The sequence below is a fragment of the Mobula birostris genome, chromosome 13 (assembly GCF_030028105.1).
Source record: "Mobula birostris isolate sMobBir1 chromosome 13, sMobBir1.hap1, whole genome shotgun sequence".
NCBI lineage: Eukaryota > Metazoa > Chordata > Chondrichthyes > Myliobatiformes > Myliobatidae > Mobula > Mobula birostris.
In genome coordinates, this window is record NC_092382.1 from 64,373,792 (window position 1) to 64,392,023 (window position 18,232).

The 18,232-nt window shown below is 44.4% G+C and overlaps 1 protein-coding gene across 1 annotated transcript in view; it reads right to left on the minus strand.

Moving 5' to 3' along the window:
- LOC140206911 (uncharacterized) overlaps positions 1–18,232 on the minus strand; it is a 51,077-nt gene that overhangs the window by 14,447 nt on the left and 18,398 nt on the right. The gene's annotated exons all lie outside the window — the stretch shown is intronic.

The following is an 18,232-nucleotide window of genomic DNA, read 5'->3' on the forward strand; positions in this document are numbered from 1 at the left end:
TGGAGGAATTATGTCGTCAGAGATAACATATGGGAAGTTGTGTGGCCACTCGAGGTTGGTGTAGAATTGTGGGGTCATTGGGAATTGTGGTTATGAGTGGGCATTAATAGGGAAGTTTTGGGACTGTGGTCAGCTGGGGAGGAGTTGCTTCAGTGGAACTGTTCCAATTGTTTTGGGCCAGAGGAAGCTGGTAGGGAGGTGGCGGCCGTGCAGGCTGGTGGGAGGTGGTGGTCGTGGAGGCTGGTCGAAAGTGGAGGTCGTGGAGGGAAGGTGGGTAAGTGAATTCCGTGGAGGCCGGTGGGGAGGTGGATTTAGTGGGAACTGGGAGGCGTGGGTTGGGGTCACTGGGAAATGTATCCTGATGTGTGTGTTTAGCAGATGAACTGCTGAGAGAGCTGGTCAATGGAGGGACTGTGCAATCAGGGTTAATGGGGCGCCATGGCTGCAGTGGTGCATGTTGTTGGATCTGATGAGAACACTGGGAAAAACTGATAGAAATGATCAGATTCATTGCCATATGTTGATCCGGTAGAAGTGGATTTAGGAGCAGGGTTCAGTGATGTAGTGTGTGATCTTTGGGTATGTGTAAAACGTGTGGGATGTCCCTGATTTCAATGTGAAGGCGCTGTGATGATGGAATGAGCTCACTAGGATTTGTGTGGGAGGTTTCAGCACAGCAGGATGGGCTGTTGGGAAGACGCGAGGTAATGAGAAAGGGTGCGTTCAGTTATAGAGCACGGTGAGGGGGTATAGTCAGTGGTGGAGATTTGTGAAGAGACCCATTTCAATGGGTACAGCTAGTGCTAAATCGGTAGGTAAATTGATGAGGCTAATGGAGGAGCTAATCTGTCTCTGGAGGCCTATATGCTGCCGAAGGCGCGGTCAGTCAGTATGGCCACTTGGAACCACGCGAAGTCAGTTGGAGAGTGTGGTGCAAGAGGTCTGTTTTATTATTGGGAGTCAAAATATAACAGGCAGCTATCATCAGCACTGAATTTAACATAGAACATAGAATAGTACAGCACTGTACAGGCCCTTCGGCCCACAATGTTGTGCCGACCCTCAAACCCTGCCTCCCATATAAGCCCCCACCTTAGATTCCTCCATATACCTGTCTAGTAGTCTCTTAAACTTCACTAGTGTATCTGCCTCCACCACTGACTCAGGCAGTGCATTCCACGCACCAACCACTCTCTGAGTAAAAAACCTTCCTCTAATATCCCCCTTGAACTTCCCACCCCTTACCTTAAAGCCATGTCCTCTTCTATTGAGCAGTGGTGCCCTGGGGAAGAGGCACTGGCTATCCACTCTATCTATTCCTCTTATTATCTTGTACACCTCTATCATGTCTCCTCTCATTCTCCTTCTCTCCAAAGAGTAAAGCCCTAGCTCCCCTAATCTCTGATCATAATGCATACTTTCTAAACCAGGCAGCATCCTGGTAAATCTCCTCTGTACCCTTTCCAATGTTTCCACATCCTTCCTATAGTGAGGTGACAAGAACTGGACACAGTACTCCAAGTGTGGACTAACCAGAGTTTTATAGAGCTGAATCATTACCTCGCGACTCTTAAACTCTATCCCTCGACTTATGAAAGATAACACCCCATAAGCTTTCTTAATTACCCTATCCACCTGTGAGGCAACTTTCAGGGATCTGTGGACATGTACCCCGAGATCCCTCTGCTCCTCCACACTACCAAGTATCCTGCCATTTGCTTTGTACTCTGCCTTGGAGTTTGTCCTTCCAAAGTGTACTACCTCACACTTCTCCGGGTTGAACTCCATCTGCCACTTCTCAGCCCACTTCTGCATCCTATCAATGTCTCTCTGCAATCTTTGACAATCCTCTACACTATCTACAACACCACCAAACTTTGTGTCGTCTGCAAACTTGCCAACCCACCCTTCTACCTCCACATCCAGGTCGATAATACAAATCACGAAAAGTAGAGGTCCCAGAACAGGTCCTTGTGGGACACCACTAGTCACAATGGGGACACAACTAGTCACAATTTCATCTGTCATATTCCCCGTTAGTCCGATAACCTTCCTAAATATCACAGTTATGTTCCTCCAAACTTTTCCCGCTCCATCTCCTTTGTCTCTTCCCCTCAAATTTTCATAAAACCCTGGCAAATTCCGTCACAGTTTTTCATCTTCCACGGATAATCTAACCCTCGCTCCAATCTTTCCATATCACCGAAATGTAATGTTCTTGGCATTCAATCACAAACAAGCGAAAATGTGCAGATGCTGGAAATCTGAGCAACACACACAAAATGCTGAAGGAACTCAGCAGGCCAGGCAGCATCTCTGGAAAAAAGTACAGTCGAAGCTTCGGCAGGACTTAAACCTCGGCTGTACTCTTTTCCGTAGAATCTCTTAGCATTCAATTTTGATGTTTCTCCTTTCATTGGCAAGAAAAAATATTAGCATTAATATTAAAGCTTAACATTGATTTAGTTTGCAAAAGTGAAGTTAAAAGGGAGACGTAGCTGTACTAAAGACCATGACCAATACGGAAACCAGTCATCTTCATATCAGTAAGTGACGGATGACTGCCGCCTTCAGGAATAGTTAGATTGCCGCTTGTTCTATTCGTTCAATGAGCTGACAGGTCTCTCTCATTTGTTTTCATATCCCTCCTCAGACCGGTCAAGCCTGCAATTGTACAAGAAGTGGATCAGCTGCACGAACTTCCTTCTGAAACTTTCATATCGTCCTATTCACGAAATAAGGTGGAAATGCTTTTTACGTCATTTATTTAGCACACATGAACAACCAAGCAAAGGTTCTGGAGATATGAATCCAATGAAACAATATCCCCTGCCCACTTGGTCTGGAAAGTTAGTTCCACGACGACAGGGGATAGGGCAGGAACTGGATACTGATAGTGGATGATCAGCCATGATCACAGTGAATGGCGGTGCTGGCTCGAGGGGCCGAATGGCCTACCCCTGCACCTATTGTCTATTGTCTATTGACAGGTGCATTTCATTTGGGACTTTGGGAAATCTCAGCTGTGCAAACCTACAGGCCGGTCTGCTCCGGTCCAACAACAACAACGACTTTCACTGCCAACTGATGTTTACAAGTGAACCGTTCACTTCATTTACCATTGGGATTTGATATCGTTGCCGCCCGTGTTGGCGATCCGCAGCAAGTAAAGAGAGGAAATGGATTGAGGGGTTGAACAATGGCGATTGTAGAACAAGGCACTGGAAACATAACTGCAGGAGAGCGACCGACTCCGGAAAATCTGGATTTAATTTGTTTCATTTGTCTTCAGTGCCGCAGGAGTTCCATTGGTAATAATGACTGTTATACATTCTCCAGGTTTGCTCAACTTCTGTCCGTTTTAATCTGCGAAAACTGTGTAATGGAATTGGTTTACATGTATTGGCAACACACTAACACTCCCTAATTCCAAATACTACCCCTGCGGATAAAACTATTGAGGGGGTCTCCATTGCCACTGACAGATCTTTTGCTCAAGTTGTTGTATTTTTAATGGGGATTCTTCACTGACTGACATTTAGCGCCATCGATCACTTTGCAGCTCTGTAGCAGATTGCGCCCGGATCATCTTACCGGGTGATCTTTGAAGTAGAATTATCAAACGTGCAGGGGGGATACCCAGGAACTTCCAGTAGCTTCAGAATTTCAAATCTGTCTGCCTCATCAATATAAAAGTGAGACACGGCTTTGTCGGTTGGAGACGGTATTCTCACTGTTAGAAACAAATACCAAATTCATCTATCTGCATTTTAAAGCAATAGTCAAACACTGATTTCAGCTAACAGCAGAAGTGAATTCTGGAATTTGCTGTACATCAGGTTTTAAACATTTTAAACGGAACTGAACGTACAACAAATCTGCCCTTTCTGTGACATTTTTTTTTACAAAAGACCAATATGAAATAAAGCGATACAACATATGGAGGATGCAGACATGAGGGAATCTGCGGATGATGGAATTTCAAGCAACACACACAAAAATTGCTGGTGAACGCAGCAGCCCAGGCAACATCTATAGGAGGAGGTACAGTCGACGTTTTGGGCCGAGACCCTTCGTCAGGACTAACTGACAGAAGAGATAGTAAGAAATTATCCATTAGGCCACACGGTCGTGTTATGTGAGAAAGGCCGAGGGGAAAAACAGGGAACTGCTGCAAAGAGTTTAGAACATATGACATAGAATAGTACAGCACAGTACAGGCCCTTCGGCCTACAATGTTGTGCCGACCCTCAAACCCTGCCTCCCATATAAGCCCCCATCTTCAATTCCTCCATATACCTGTCTAGTAGTCTCTTAAACTTCACTAGTGTATCTGTCTCCACCACTGACTCAGGCAGTGCATTCCACGCGCCAACCACTCTCTGAGTTAAAAACCTGCCGCTAATATCCCCCTTGAACTTCCCACCCCTTATGTTAAAGCCATGTCCTCTTGTATTGAGCAGTGGTGCCCTGGGGAAGAGGCGCTGGCTATCCACTCTATCTATTCCTCTTATTATCTTGTACACCTCTATCATGTCTCCTCTCATCCTCCTTCTCTCCAAAGAGTAAAGCCCTAGCTCCCTTAATCTCTGATCATAATGCATACTTTCTAAACCAGGCAGCATCCTGGTAAATCTCCTTTGTACCCTTTCCAATGCTTCCACATCCTTCCTATAGTGAGGTGACCAGAACTGGACACAGTACTCCAAGTGTGGCCTAACCAGAGTTTTATAGAGCTGCATCATTACATCACCACCCTTAAACTCTGTCCCTCGACTTATGAAAGTTAACACCCCATAAGCTTTCTTAACTAGCCTACCCAACTGTAAAACAACTTTTAGCGACCTGTGGACATGTACCCCGAGATCCCTCTGCTCCTCCACACTACCAAGTATCCTGCCACTTCCTTTGTACTCTGCCTTGGAGTTTGTCCTTCCAAAGTGTACCACCTCACACTTCTCTGGGTTGAACTCCATCTGCCACTTCTCAGCCCACTTCTGCATCCTATCAATGTCTCTCTGCAATCTTTGACAATCCTCTACACTATCTGCAACACCACCAACCTTTGTGTCATCTGCAAACTTGCCAAACCACCCCCCCCCCGTCTACCCCCACATCCAGGTCGTTAATAAAAATCACGAAAAGTAGAGGTCCCAGAACAGATCCTTGTGGGACACCACTAGTCACAATCCTCCAATCTGAATGTACTCCCTCCACCACCACCCTCTGCCTTCTGCAGGCAAGCCAATTCTGAATCCACCTGGCCAAACTTCTCTAGATCCCATGCCTTCTGACTTTCCGAATAAGCCCACCGTGTGGAACCTTGTCAAATGCCTTACTAAAATCCATATAGATCACATCCACTGCACTACGTATAGAATGATTTCCTGCCAGAGATAAAACTACTCTTATGCAGTGATTTCATCCCAGGTGAACATTCGACCATTGTTGTTAATATCCCTCTATTCATTCCTGCTTTGGGATGTTCTTTTAAATTCAATATTCTCTTTCTGTCACTCAGAAAGGAAATCTAAAAGGCACACACCACTATCCTTTGCGGCTGCGTTATATTATGGGATTGGAATAAGTGAAAATGGTCCACCACATTAAATACGTTATTGATAGAGTGAACTCGAATTGTTTTTAGGTATTTCAGCCGTTGGTTTGGTATTCCCGAACCGAGCAGCCATGTGTATGTGTCGGGTAAGCGTTAGGATGCTCGGGTCTGCGGCTGCGCACAGCCGGGCGTGCCGTCAGCGCGTCATAAAGTGGTAGTTATCGTGTTATTGCATTTGCCCAAAACAGGAAAAATCGTCATTCTGAACCAGATGGCAAATTCCTATAATATCTGTTTACTTGAAATCAAGCAACATGATAACAAAGCTATTGAAATTTTATTTAATACAACATTAGTTTATCTCATTTTACAACTCAAAACATTCAGAGTTTCTCCGAGTTACAGAGCACGGAATCGATACTTATGCCGCAGCACGTCCGTAGCGTTTAAAGTGCCTGAATTAGTTATTTCCATGTTTCCTGTGGTTCGTACAAATCTCTTTAAACTGTCCTTATCCACGTCCATGAATTCTGGTAAACACGGCGAGCAAAGTTAATTGACATAGAATCTGAACACAAATGTTTTGACGATAAGCAGAGTCTGTAAGTGCTCTGAAGAAATTCAGAACTTAGAAACAAGAGAGTAGAGCAGACGAGGTGGCCGAGAGGTTAAGGCGATGGACTGCTAATCCATTGTGCTCTGCACGGCTGGGTTCGAATCCCATCCTCGTCGCGACATGTTTATGTGGGAGACTCTTTGTTGAATCTGTCACTTTAAAACATCCAAGCTCCAACTTCTGTCACAGGGACGCCAGACGGTTTGTCATATAAGTCATGAAAAACAACATTCATCATTAGTTTATCGCCAAATTTGTCCTCAATGCCACAAGATATACTGTAGGAGCAGAATTAGGCTATTCGTCTCATCGGTGTTTCTCCGCTATTCCATCACGGCTGAGGACTTACCTTGAGTATTGTCAACAGTTTTGGGTCCCCCATCTCAGAAAACTATCTTTGGAGAGAGTCTAGAGGAAGTTCACAAGAATAATTCCAGGAATGGAAGGGTTATCATACGAGAAACATTTGATGGCTCTGGGTTTGTACTCGCTGGAATTCAGAAGGATGAGAGGAGGATCTCATTGAAACTATTTGAATGTTGAAAGGACTAGACAGAGTAGATGTGGAAAGGGTGATTCCCATGATGGGAGAATCTAGGACAAGAGTGCACAGCGTCAAGATAGAGGGGCTCCCTTTCAAAACAGAGATGCATAGAGATTTCTTCACCCAAAGGGTGGTGAATTTGTGGTATATATTGCCACATCCAACTGTGGAGGCCAGGTCGATGGGTGTACTTAAGGCAGAGATTGGTAGGTTTCTGATTGGACATGGCATCAAAGGATACGGGGAGAAGGATGGGGACTGGAGTTCATGAGGAGAGAAGAAAAAGTATCAGCCATGATTGAATGGCGGAGCAGACTCGATGGACCAGATGTCCTAATTCTGCTCCTATGTCTTATAGCCCTGTGGTCATACATATTATCAGTCGTATCCCTATTCCCTTGTCTTCTCCTCGTCAAATTTGACAGCCTTATTACCTGCCCTCCTCCTCAACCGCGGCTTTAAGTATGCCCAATTACTTGTCATTCATGGCTACCCATGGCAATAAATTCCACAAACCCATAACCTTAAGCTACAGAATCTGCTTCTCTAAAGTGACGTCCTTATCTGAGGTTGTGCCCTCTTACCCTCGACTCTAGCACTACATCAAAATCCTCTCCAGGTCCATTTTAACTCGACCTGTCAATATTCGATAGATTTCAATGAGATCCCCGACTCCTTCTTCCAAATTCCAGCGACCAAGGCCCACGGTCGTAAAATATTCCTCATGCGTAACTCTTTTATTCCGGGCATCATTCTCGTGACTGCCCTCTGGACTCTGTCCAATGCCGGCACATCCGTTTTAGATAAGGACCCGAACCGTTCACCATATTCCAACTGCGGCCCCACCGAAACCTTATAAAGGCTCAGCATTACATATCTGTTTTTATTTTCTAGTTCTCTCGAAACTAGCGTGATCACGTGGCCAAATGGTTAAGGCATTGGACTGGCGACCTGAAGTTCGAGCCCCAGCCAAGGCAACGTGTTGTGTCCTTGAGCAAGGCACTTAATCACACATTGCTCTGCGACGACACCGGTGCCAAGCTGTATGGATCCTAATACCATTCCCTTGGACAACATCCGTGTCATGGAGAGGGGAGACTTGCAGCATGGGCAACTGCTGGTCTTCCAAACAACCTTGCCCAGGTCTGCACCCTGGAGAGTGAAGACTTTCCAGGCACAGATCCATGGTCTTGAAAGACTAACGGATGCCTTAACTCTCTCGAAATAAATGCTGACACTGCATTTACCTTTCTTATTTCCATCTCAAGCTGTCAATTAAACTTCAGAGAATCCCGCACTAGGCCTCCGAACTCCTGTTACACCTCTTATTTTCTGATTTGTCCCAATCAGAAAATAGTCTTCACCTTTATTGCTCCTAACAAAGTGTATTTCCATACAATTCCCTGCAATACAGCCCATCTGCCGCTTCATTGCCTACTCTCTTCACCTGTCCAAGGTCTTCTGCAAACTTTCTGCTTCCTCAAGACCACCTACCCTACAATCTATGTTTGGATTGTCCGCAAATTTGGCCGCAAAAGCACCAGTTTCATCATCCAGATTCATTGACATATGATGCCCTAATTCCGACTGGTCACCGGCAGCCGACCAGAAAAAAAATTCCCCTTTATTCTCACCGTCTGCCTCCACCCAGTCAGCCATTCGTCTGTCTATGGCAGTATCTTTACTGTATTATGAGGAACGTTTATCTTTTTTAGCAGACTCCTGTGCTTCACTTTGTCAACGACCTTCTGAAAATCCAAGTAAACAACATTCAGTGACTCTCCTTTGTTTATTCTGCTCCAATTTATCTCTCAGTATGTTTCGTTCCGCACTCCACAGACCCTCGATGGACAAGGGAGGGAACTGCTGCAGGCAGGCACAAGAGAGGGCGCGCTGAGGTCATAGTTCAGCTGTGGAAAATGCCTGAGAGGTCAAACACCCTGCTCTGAATTCAATAAAACAGCAGTCAGACCTGAGAAATAAGTGACCCAGTGAGTTTAATGTCCCTAGTCTTTCCATCACTTACTGAAGAGATGTATCTATCAGTTAAGTATGATGGATGCAAATTCATCCACGGGAAATGGCCGTGATGTCATATGATTGGTGCTGTGATTTGGTTACTTACTGTTTCCAGTAAGAACGGTCATCTGAAGGGGAAGGGCGCGCCTATGTTGCTGTCGCCTTTGACCGGTAGTTATCTCTGGGAGGTGTAATCTCGGCACAGCTGCTACTTTGCCGATTGCTGTAATGGTGCAACTGGGTGCAACTGTTGAAGACAGTTTTATTATCGGGCAGACTCTGAGACCAGTGCGGCTCCAGGCAGCTGGGCCAAAGTTAAAACCAGGAGAGGGAAAATGTCTCGTGTTCAAAAGGGGAAAAAAAATGAAAAATGTGTAATAGTTCATGATATTTCACAGCGTCCTTCCTTCTGCTGCCTCTGAGTAATACCTCCACAGCGGACTTCGTCCTGAGCTGTGACTGGAGTTTATAGTGTGACAACAAACTGGTCCCAAGCTGAAGAATAAATCGAAGCGCCGACACCAACCGAATCGAACCAACTGCAGGTTGCGATTCCTCTCTGCAGTAGACCAATTTTTCTAGAGAAAACGTGGCCACTGCTATGGTGCTCTGAATTAATAATTTTTGACTCGGAACACATGTTACAAAGACTCATTGATGTAAAATGAGTATTTGCGTGTTTGAAGAAAAGCGTGATGAAACAGGGTGTAGCCTAAAGGGTGAAGTTCAGGTTATGAGTGTGTTATTACCTGAAGGTGTGTTCCAGGTGTGTTTACCTACTGTTAGGGTCCATAAAATTTTAACGAGTTTATTCGCTGAAGCAGGTCTAAGGTCGCTGATACCACAGAACACATTGACAAATGAAAGATCCAGCTAATTTTATGTTCAGGAGTTTTCTATCGACCTCTGACGCAGAACGGTAAGTGTATGTATAAAATAAATTAGACATCAGGGAAATTCACAGGCGAGAATGGTCGTAATTTGATATGATTGCTGCTGGGATATGGTAACGTGTTTCCAGTGAGTGAGTAGTAAAGTGAAGGAGAAGGGGGTTCTTAATCTGCTGTCGACTTTGACCCGTAGCTATCTGGGGGAAATGGTAACCTCAGCATGTTTCTCCCCAACTGGCCCATTATTCCAATAGACCACCATCAGACAACTGCTAAAGCTGGCTGTATAAACGGGCTAACTTTAAGATCAGCGCAAGTCTACGCGATGGGAAAGCAGTTAAGGCTGGAGAAAGGAAGGATCCAGTGTTCATAAATATATATATATTCCAAAGGCAAAATATATGATCACACCTAACAGAGTTCTTCCGTCTGCGGTGCCTGTGCAGTAAACACGCAGCGGTCTTTGCCCTGAGCTGTCACTGGAGTTTATAGTCTGGCAATAAACTGGGCCCAGGGTGAATAATAAATCAAAGCGCCGACACCAACCGAATGGAACCAGGATGCGGGTTGTGATCGCTCTCTGGAGCAGATCAAATTTTCCAGTGGAAGTTACTCATTGCAATTGTGCACTGTCGTAGTAGCTCGGATTGGAACCGTATGTTAGAAATGCGCATTCAAGCGATACAAATGCTTTAACATGAGCATTGTGGAACAGGATGTGGCGTTACGTGCTGAAAAGTGTGCTGTTTGGGTTTATGAGCGTGTTATCAACTGACCCTTGCTCAGGGTGTGTTCCCTTACAGTTAGGGCACATAAAATTCAGCTCAAACACGAGGAAATCTGCAGATGCTGGAAATTCAAGCAACACACATCGAAGTTTCTGCTGAACGCAGCAGGCCAGGCAGCATCTCTCGGAAGAGGTACAGTCGACGTTTCAGGCCGGGACCCTTCGTCAGGACTAACTGAAGAAGGAGCTAGTAAGAGATTTGAAAGTGGGAGGGGGAGGGGGAGATCCAAAAAGATCCAAAATAAAATTCAGCTGCTTCGATAGGCTGGGACCAGACTCAGGAGTTGAGCACAAGGTAAGAAGAGAGACTATACGGGGAAAAGTCACGGTGTTTCAATGCGCCCACTCGTCGCGGCAATGTGTCTAGTGTTACTACCAGATCAATACGGTCTCTAAAATCGCACGGCTTGTTGGATCTGGTTTTTTCTGTATGCGTTTTTTTTTATTTTAGCAATAACGGGGTACAGCAGGCAACGGTATTTAATACAAACTTTCTCCAAGTAAATTCACTGGCTGTTGACAAAAACATACCGAAGTGCAGACACGGTGGGCGCTTTATTATGTTCGTTCTGTACCTAATGAAGTGGAAACTGAGTGTATGTTCGGGACCTTCTGCTACTGTTGCTCGTCCAGTTCAATGCTCGGTATGTTACCCGTTCAGTGATGCTGCACTGCACACTACTTTTATAACTTGTGCATATTTGATTTGCTGCCGGTTTCCTATCAGACTGAATCAGTCTGGCCAGTCCCCTTGATCTCTCTCATTAGAGCGGGTTCTCGCCCAGATAACTGCCTGTTTCCGCCTGGCCGGTCTCCCTGATCTCTCTCATTAGGGCGATGTTCTCGCACACTTGATTTGTTGTTTTTTTTTTGGCTTTTGTTTTTTGCACGATTCTCTGTAAACGGAACAATTTGTGCGTGAATGTCCCAGGAGCTGAATAGTTTCTGAGATATTGGCACCAACAATCCTCCCACGGTCAAAGACATTTGGATCACTTTTGTTCCCCATCTTGAAGTTTCCCCTGAACACCCTTCATACGTATTGACCATGCCTGCATGTTTTTTACGTTTTGAGCTGCTGCCACATGACTCACTGGATCGCATTGACGAGCTGGTATACATATCCACCGAATAGAGTGGCTAATGGTTGTATTTCCTATTCAGACGGCCCTCCCCTATCTCTAATATGAGCATTTATGAGATCTGGACCTAATTACTCCCGATGCCCCTGTTTTCAAAAACATAGCCAATTAACGGTCCAATTCTGTGCCAGGCGTCGCGGCATAAAACCATAAGATATAGGAGCAGAAGTAGGTCGTTCAGCCCCTCCATTCTGCTTCGCCATTCAATCGTGCGCGGCTCCACTTCATCCACTCACGCCCACTCCCCCGCTTTCACCCCAAACCCTTTAATGCCCTGGCTAATCAGGAACCTGTCTATCTCTGCCTTAAATACACTCAGTGACTTGGCCTCCATAGCCGCTTGTGGATTTCCACAGATTTACCACCCTCTGATTAAAGTAATTTCTCTGCATCTCAGTTTTTTTTAGTTTTTAAAGGACGTCCTTTAATCCTGAAGTCATGCCCTCTTGCCCTAGCATCCCCTACAATGGGAAGTAACTTTGTCATATCTAATCTTTTCAGTCCTTTTAACATTTGGAATGTTTCTATGAGATCCCCCCTCATTCTCCTGAACCCCAGGGAATACAGCCCAAGAGCTGCCAGACCTTCCTAATACAGTAACCCTCTCATTCCTCCAATCATTCTACTGAATCTTTTCTGAACCCTGTTCAATGTCAGTATATCCTCTCTATCATAAGAAGCCCAAAATTGCACAATACTCTAAGTGTGGTCTTACGATTGCCTTATAGAGCCTCAACATCACATCCCGGCTCTGATATTCTACACCTCTAGAAATGAATGCCAACATTGCATTCACCTTCTTCACAACCGACTCAACCTGCAGGTTAACCTTTCGGGCATCTTGCACAAGGACTCCCAAGTTTTTGGCATCCCTGCATTTTAATGCTTTCCCCATGTAAATAACAGTTTGCCAGTTTATTTCTTCCACCAAAGTGCATGATCATACACCTTCCAACATTGTATTTCATTTGCCAATTCATTGCCTATTCCCCTAAATATCTAAGTCTCTCTGCATGCTCTCTGTTTCCTCAACACTACCCATTCCTCCGTCTACTCTTTTTTTTCTGCCGACCAGCCAGTGCTCCATCCATACTAGTAACTTCCCTGTAATTCCATGGGCTTTTATCTTGCTAAGCAGCCTCATGTGCGGCACCTTGTCAAATGGCCTTCTGAAAATCAAAGTACACCATTTCTACTGCATCTTCTTTGTATACCCTGCTTGTAATTTCTTCAAAGAACTGCAGGATCTTCCTTTCAGGAAACGATGCTGGCGTTGGCCTGTCTTGTCATGTGGCTCCAGTACGCTGTAATCTCATCCCTAACAATCGATTCCAACAACTTCCCAACCACTGATATCAGGCTAACAGGTCTACAGTTTCCTTTCTGCTGCCTCCCACCCTTGTTAAGTAGCGGAGTAACATTTGCAATTTTCCAGTCACCCGGTACAATGCCAGAATCTACCGATTCTTGAAAGATCATCGTAAACGCCACCGCAGTCGCTAGAGCTACTTTCTTCAGAACCCGTGGGTGCATTCCATCAGGTCCAGGAGATTTATCCACCCTCAGACCATTAAGCCTCCTGAGTACCGTATCAGTCGTAATTTTCGCTGCAGGAACCTCACTTCCATGACACTTTTGAATGTCCGGTGTACTGCTGACGTCCCGGTGAATTAATCTGAGCTCACTAATCCGATCAAAACCGAATACAGTAACTGCTTGGGGTGCGGTGGGAGGGGGGGGGGGGAGTGGAGAAGCGTATCGACTGACAAACCCATCTTTTTGTTTCTGATTATCAAGTGGAAGTAATATTTACTCCGGAGTGCACGTTTACCCACAAAAACAATAACGGACTCAAAGAGATCCGAATCGGGAGACCCAGTACAAGGTAGGTTACTGAGAAATATATATTTAGTCACAAAACAAGAAATTTGAGAATGTTGGAAATCCAGAGCAACACACACAAAACTCAGCAGGTCAAGCAGCATCTCGGGAGATGAATAGAGAATCAACGTCCGGATGAAAAGCCCCGGATCTGAAACGTCGACCGTAATATTCCTGTCCATAGAAGCTGCCTTATCTGCTCAATTCTTCCAGAAGTTTGTGTGTGCTGCTCTCTAACTTTCGGTGAAGGTATTCCTATGAAATACAGTCATCTCACGGTTGCACGCAACTGTTCAATAAACTTCAGATATTGCCGAATTGTTGTCCGGGTAACTAAGAAATCACGTGGCCTTAGATGTATTATTTCTCTGTTCGGTTGTTTGTGATGAGGGTCTCCCTTGATTGTCTGCGAGCTGCAAGGAGAGTTATTCACACAACACCAACACCACCGCAACGAGTCCGCACGGCGCCCCTATCCCCAGACCGCGTGTCGCCCCGATCCCCAGGTCAGTGATTTTATCAAGGTCCGGTGACTGCCACTCGGCAGTCAGAGCGTCATCTCGGGTGCAGACCCAATGAAACAAGATAAGGGACGTATCGAGGTTATGCTCCATGCTGTCAGTTACGTACTCTATCTAATAAAACATTGAAGATTGTCGCATTAGGGAAATCGAATGGTATTCCAATAGTCTTGCTTAATTTTGCAGGATATATTTTACAGGCAATTGATGAAATTCTTATCCATTAAATAATTAAAATAAATCTTCCGTGAGGGAAATGTGAAACGCAAACAGAGTGTACTGGAAGTGTTCAGTAGATTGGGGAACAGCTGTGGACAGGCTCAATTCTGATTATGGTCCCTCGACCTGAAAAAAAGTATTACACCGTCTGTCTTGTTGAATAATTCCAGCATTTAAAATTATTTTGAAGATTTTTTGTAAAACTTGCTGTATTGGATGTAACGATCCAGTGGTAACCAGATGATATGCTCCAATAAATCCTGAACGAAATTTAGGCGCTGAAGACCTGCCAGTGAAAATATAGTGGTTTAAGGCAAGACATCGTGATGCTGTACGCGGGACTGGCTTTCCACATTGCCTCAAACAAGATATGTAGTCTTGCCAGTGACGTCAATACTTCGTAATTTAAAAAAAAATGGAAGGAGACTCTGAGAATCAGGTGTGATGGAGAAATGTGTACAATTTGGCGAAGTGAGGAATAGATGTGCCAAGGACAGCAGAAGTGTTTGAGCACTCGCTGCTGTACCAGATGACCATTGATCACCATAGCGCCACTAGTGGTCGGAGGGCACAAGCTGTATGTGTTTCCTGCTCAGGACCTCCAACCTGCATTGCCATTCTGTTGACTTGACAAGCCAGTGTGACACCTCACTCTTGCTCATGTCACGGGATTGCCTGGAAAAGCACGGGCATCTCATCCAGTCATCCGGCCATAAAGTATCTTCCAGAAGTTCTATGGGTGTGTGCAGAAGGATCAAGCCTTATCATGATTTCATTGGGAAGGACTATATTTTTGGCAGTATGTTGCTCTGTACAGATATCAGCTTTCTCCTTTATACCTAAATTAATACCGGACCCTATTCTTGATTTTGTTTCTTGCAGAGAACTAGAATCTGTTAACACCTGTCTTCACAATGGCTGATGGAGCCAGCGAGGGACGAGACTCAGAGGCGTCAACATCAGAAAAACACCCGGGTACGCAGCCATCCTGTCATTTCCACCAAAGTGGCCAGTCGTATATTTGTTATTCGTACTGTATCTGCCAGGTATTTCTCAACTTCCTGGACAAATTTAAATCTGTCGCAGCCTGTCTCTTCGATTCTCGCCTTCCATCCAGATTTAGGTCATTCAGAAACATGGAGATGTTTCATTTATTTCCCTCGTGGAAATAGCCTTTCTGAATATCTCGGGTCCTGGCATTGATTCCGGTGGTACCACTCCTCACTCATTGCCATTCGGAAAACAATCACTTTATGCCTAATCTATGTAATTCGACCAACACGTTCGTATCCGTATCATTACTTTATCCGCAACCCCTCGTGGTTTACGCTTGACTGATAATCTGTAATGCGTGATTTTACTGAAAATCCTAATATTCTACATTCGCTGGTCCCACCTTATATATTCTGCTAGTTGCATCCTCAAAAGTATTGCAAGGGGTTAAGCCAGAGTGATTTCTGTTTCACAAAGCATTGTTGAATTTGTTAGGCCTTTTGAATTTTCTCCTGATACAGCTTCTACAATGGCCGAGAATTGTTCACATCACTGATGTCAGGCTAAGCAAAATACTGTTCCTAATCTTCGTTTTAACTTCTACTTTCACAGACCTGTGTAATGTTAACCACCTCAAACCATTCATTCAGCTCAAGAAGTAGGTAAATGCAGGTGGGATTAATGAGAATTGAAATATACTGAAGTCGATCTAAGGTGCAACTGCACGCAATACTCCAAACAAGACCTCACGAACGACTCATACAGCTCCAATTTCTCTACTCAGTAGCTAGGTTAACAAAATTAAATGTTCCAGGACTCTCTTTAATACCCTGTCTCCACGTGACGCCACTATCAATTAATTAAATTCCTTGGAGTTGGCTCTATATTTCTCAGTGCCATGTCTTTCGCTGTGTAAGTCCTTCCCTGATTTGTGCTTCAAAATGGTAACACCTGTGTGTGTCTATTTCTGATTGTGTTTGGTAACATGGTGCACCGACCTTAGGTTCTAGATGGAAAGGTGTTGAGCAATAAAGGTTCGATAATGTCTTTAGTTTCCTTCGCTTCGCTCCACAGGTCAGAGCTCAGTAATCACCGAGCTCCTGGCAAACTGGAACGATTTCAAGCTTCTGCAGTTGATTGACTTCTACCGGGACAGGCTGGAGCAGGCGATGGAAGGAGTGGTGCACGGAATGAGCCTGGCGTTAACGTTCGAGAATCAGTTCAGTGAAGAGGAACATCGGGTAAGTGAGCGAGAGAATGGGTTTGAATGTTCACACATCATAGGTGTCCAAAATCTGACTCATCGGATATTAAAGCAGATAAATGAACAACTGGGAAATAAATACTGAATATACAGTGGCATGCAAAAGTTTGGGCACCCTTGGTCAAAATTTCTGTTACTGTGAATAGTTAAGCGAGTAAAAGATGACCTGATTTCCAAAAGGCATAAAGTTATAGATGACACATTTCTTTAATATTTTAAGTGTTTTTTTTTTTTTTAAATTTCCATCTTTTACAGTTTTAAAATGACAAAAAAGGAAAAGGGCCCGAAGCAAAAGTTTGGGCACCCTGTATGGTCAGTACTCAGTAATACCCCTTTTGGCAAATATCACATAATATAAATGCTTTCTGTAGCCAGCTAAGGGTCTTTGAATTCTTGTTTGGAGGATTTTCGCCCATTCATCCTTGCAAAAGGCTTCTAGTTTTCTGAGATTCTTGGTCCGTCTTGCGTGCACTGCTCTTCTGAGGTCTATCAACAGATTTTCGATGACATTTAGGTCGGGGGACTGAGAGGGCCATGGCAAAACCTTCAGCTTGCACCTCTTGAGGTAGCCCATTTTGTATTTTTGAGGTGTGTTTAGGATCATTATCCTGCTGTAGAAGACAGACGGTGTGATGTTTGCTTCCAGAAATTTGCTGGCATTTAATCAAATTCATTCTTCCCTCTACCAGTGAAACGTTCCCCGTGCCACTGGCTGCAACACAAGCCCAAAGCATGATCGATCCACCCCCGTGCTTAACAGTTGGAGAGGTGTACTTTTCATGAAATTCTGCACCCTTTTTTCTCCAAACATACCTTTGCTCATTGCGGCCAAAAAGTTCTATTTCAACTTCATGTTTCCAAAATGCACTAGGCTTGTTTAAGTGTTCCTTTGCAAACTTCTGACGCTGAATTTTGTGGACGCAGAAAAGGTTTTCTTCTGATGACTCTTCCATGAAGGTCATATTTGTGCAGGTGTCGCTGCACAGTAGAACAGTACACCACCACTCCAGAGTCTGCAAAACTTTCCTCAAGGTCTTTTCCAGTCAAACGGGGTTTTGATTTGTCTTTCTAGCAATCCTACGATCAGTTCTCTTGAAAGCTTTCTTCGTCTTCCAGACCTCAACTTGACCTCCACCGTTCCTGTTAACTGCCATTTCTTAATTACCTCATGAACTGAGGAAACGGCTACCTGAAAACGCTTTGCTATCTTCTTATAGTCTTCTCCTGCTTTGTGGGCATCATTTATTTTAATTTTCAGAGCGCTAGGCAGCTGCTTAGAGGAGCCCATGGCTGCTGATTGTTGGGACAAGGTTTGAGGATTCCGGGTATTTATAAAGCTCTGAAATTTGCATCACCTGGTCTTTCCTAACGATGATTGTGAACAATCCATAGCTCTAACAAGCTAATTAAGGTCTGAGACCTTAGTAAAAGTTATCTGAGAGCTCAAATCTCTTGGGGTGCCCAAACTTTTACATAGTGCTCTTTTCCTTTTTTTTCACTCTAAAATTGTACAAAACAAAAATAATACACTAATCTTGTTTAAAATGTTGAAAAGAATGTTTCATCTTTAACTTCATGTCTTTTGGAGATCAGTTCATTTTCTACTCACTTAACGATTCACAGTAACAGAAATTTTGACCAGGGGTGCCCAAATTTTGCATGCCCTGTACAATCACAAAATTATAAATCTGCACCAATGACAGAAAAGGGGTGAAAATATCCCCCGGACTGGTGGGTGATTGCTCATTTTCACAGCGAGGGAAGCGGGTAACTGTTGTATAGGCTTAACATAATGGACA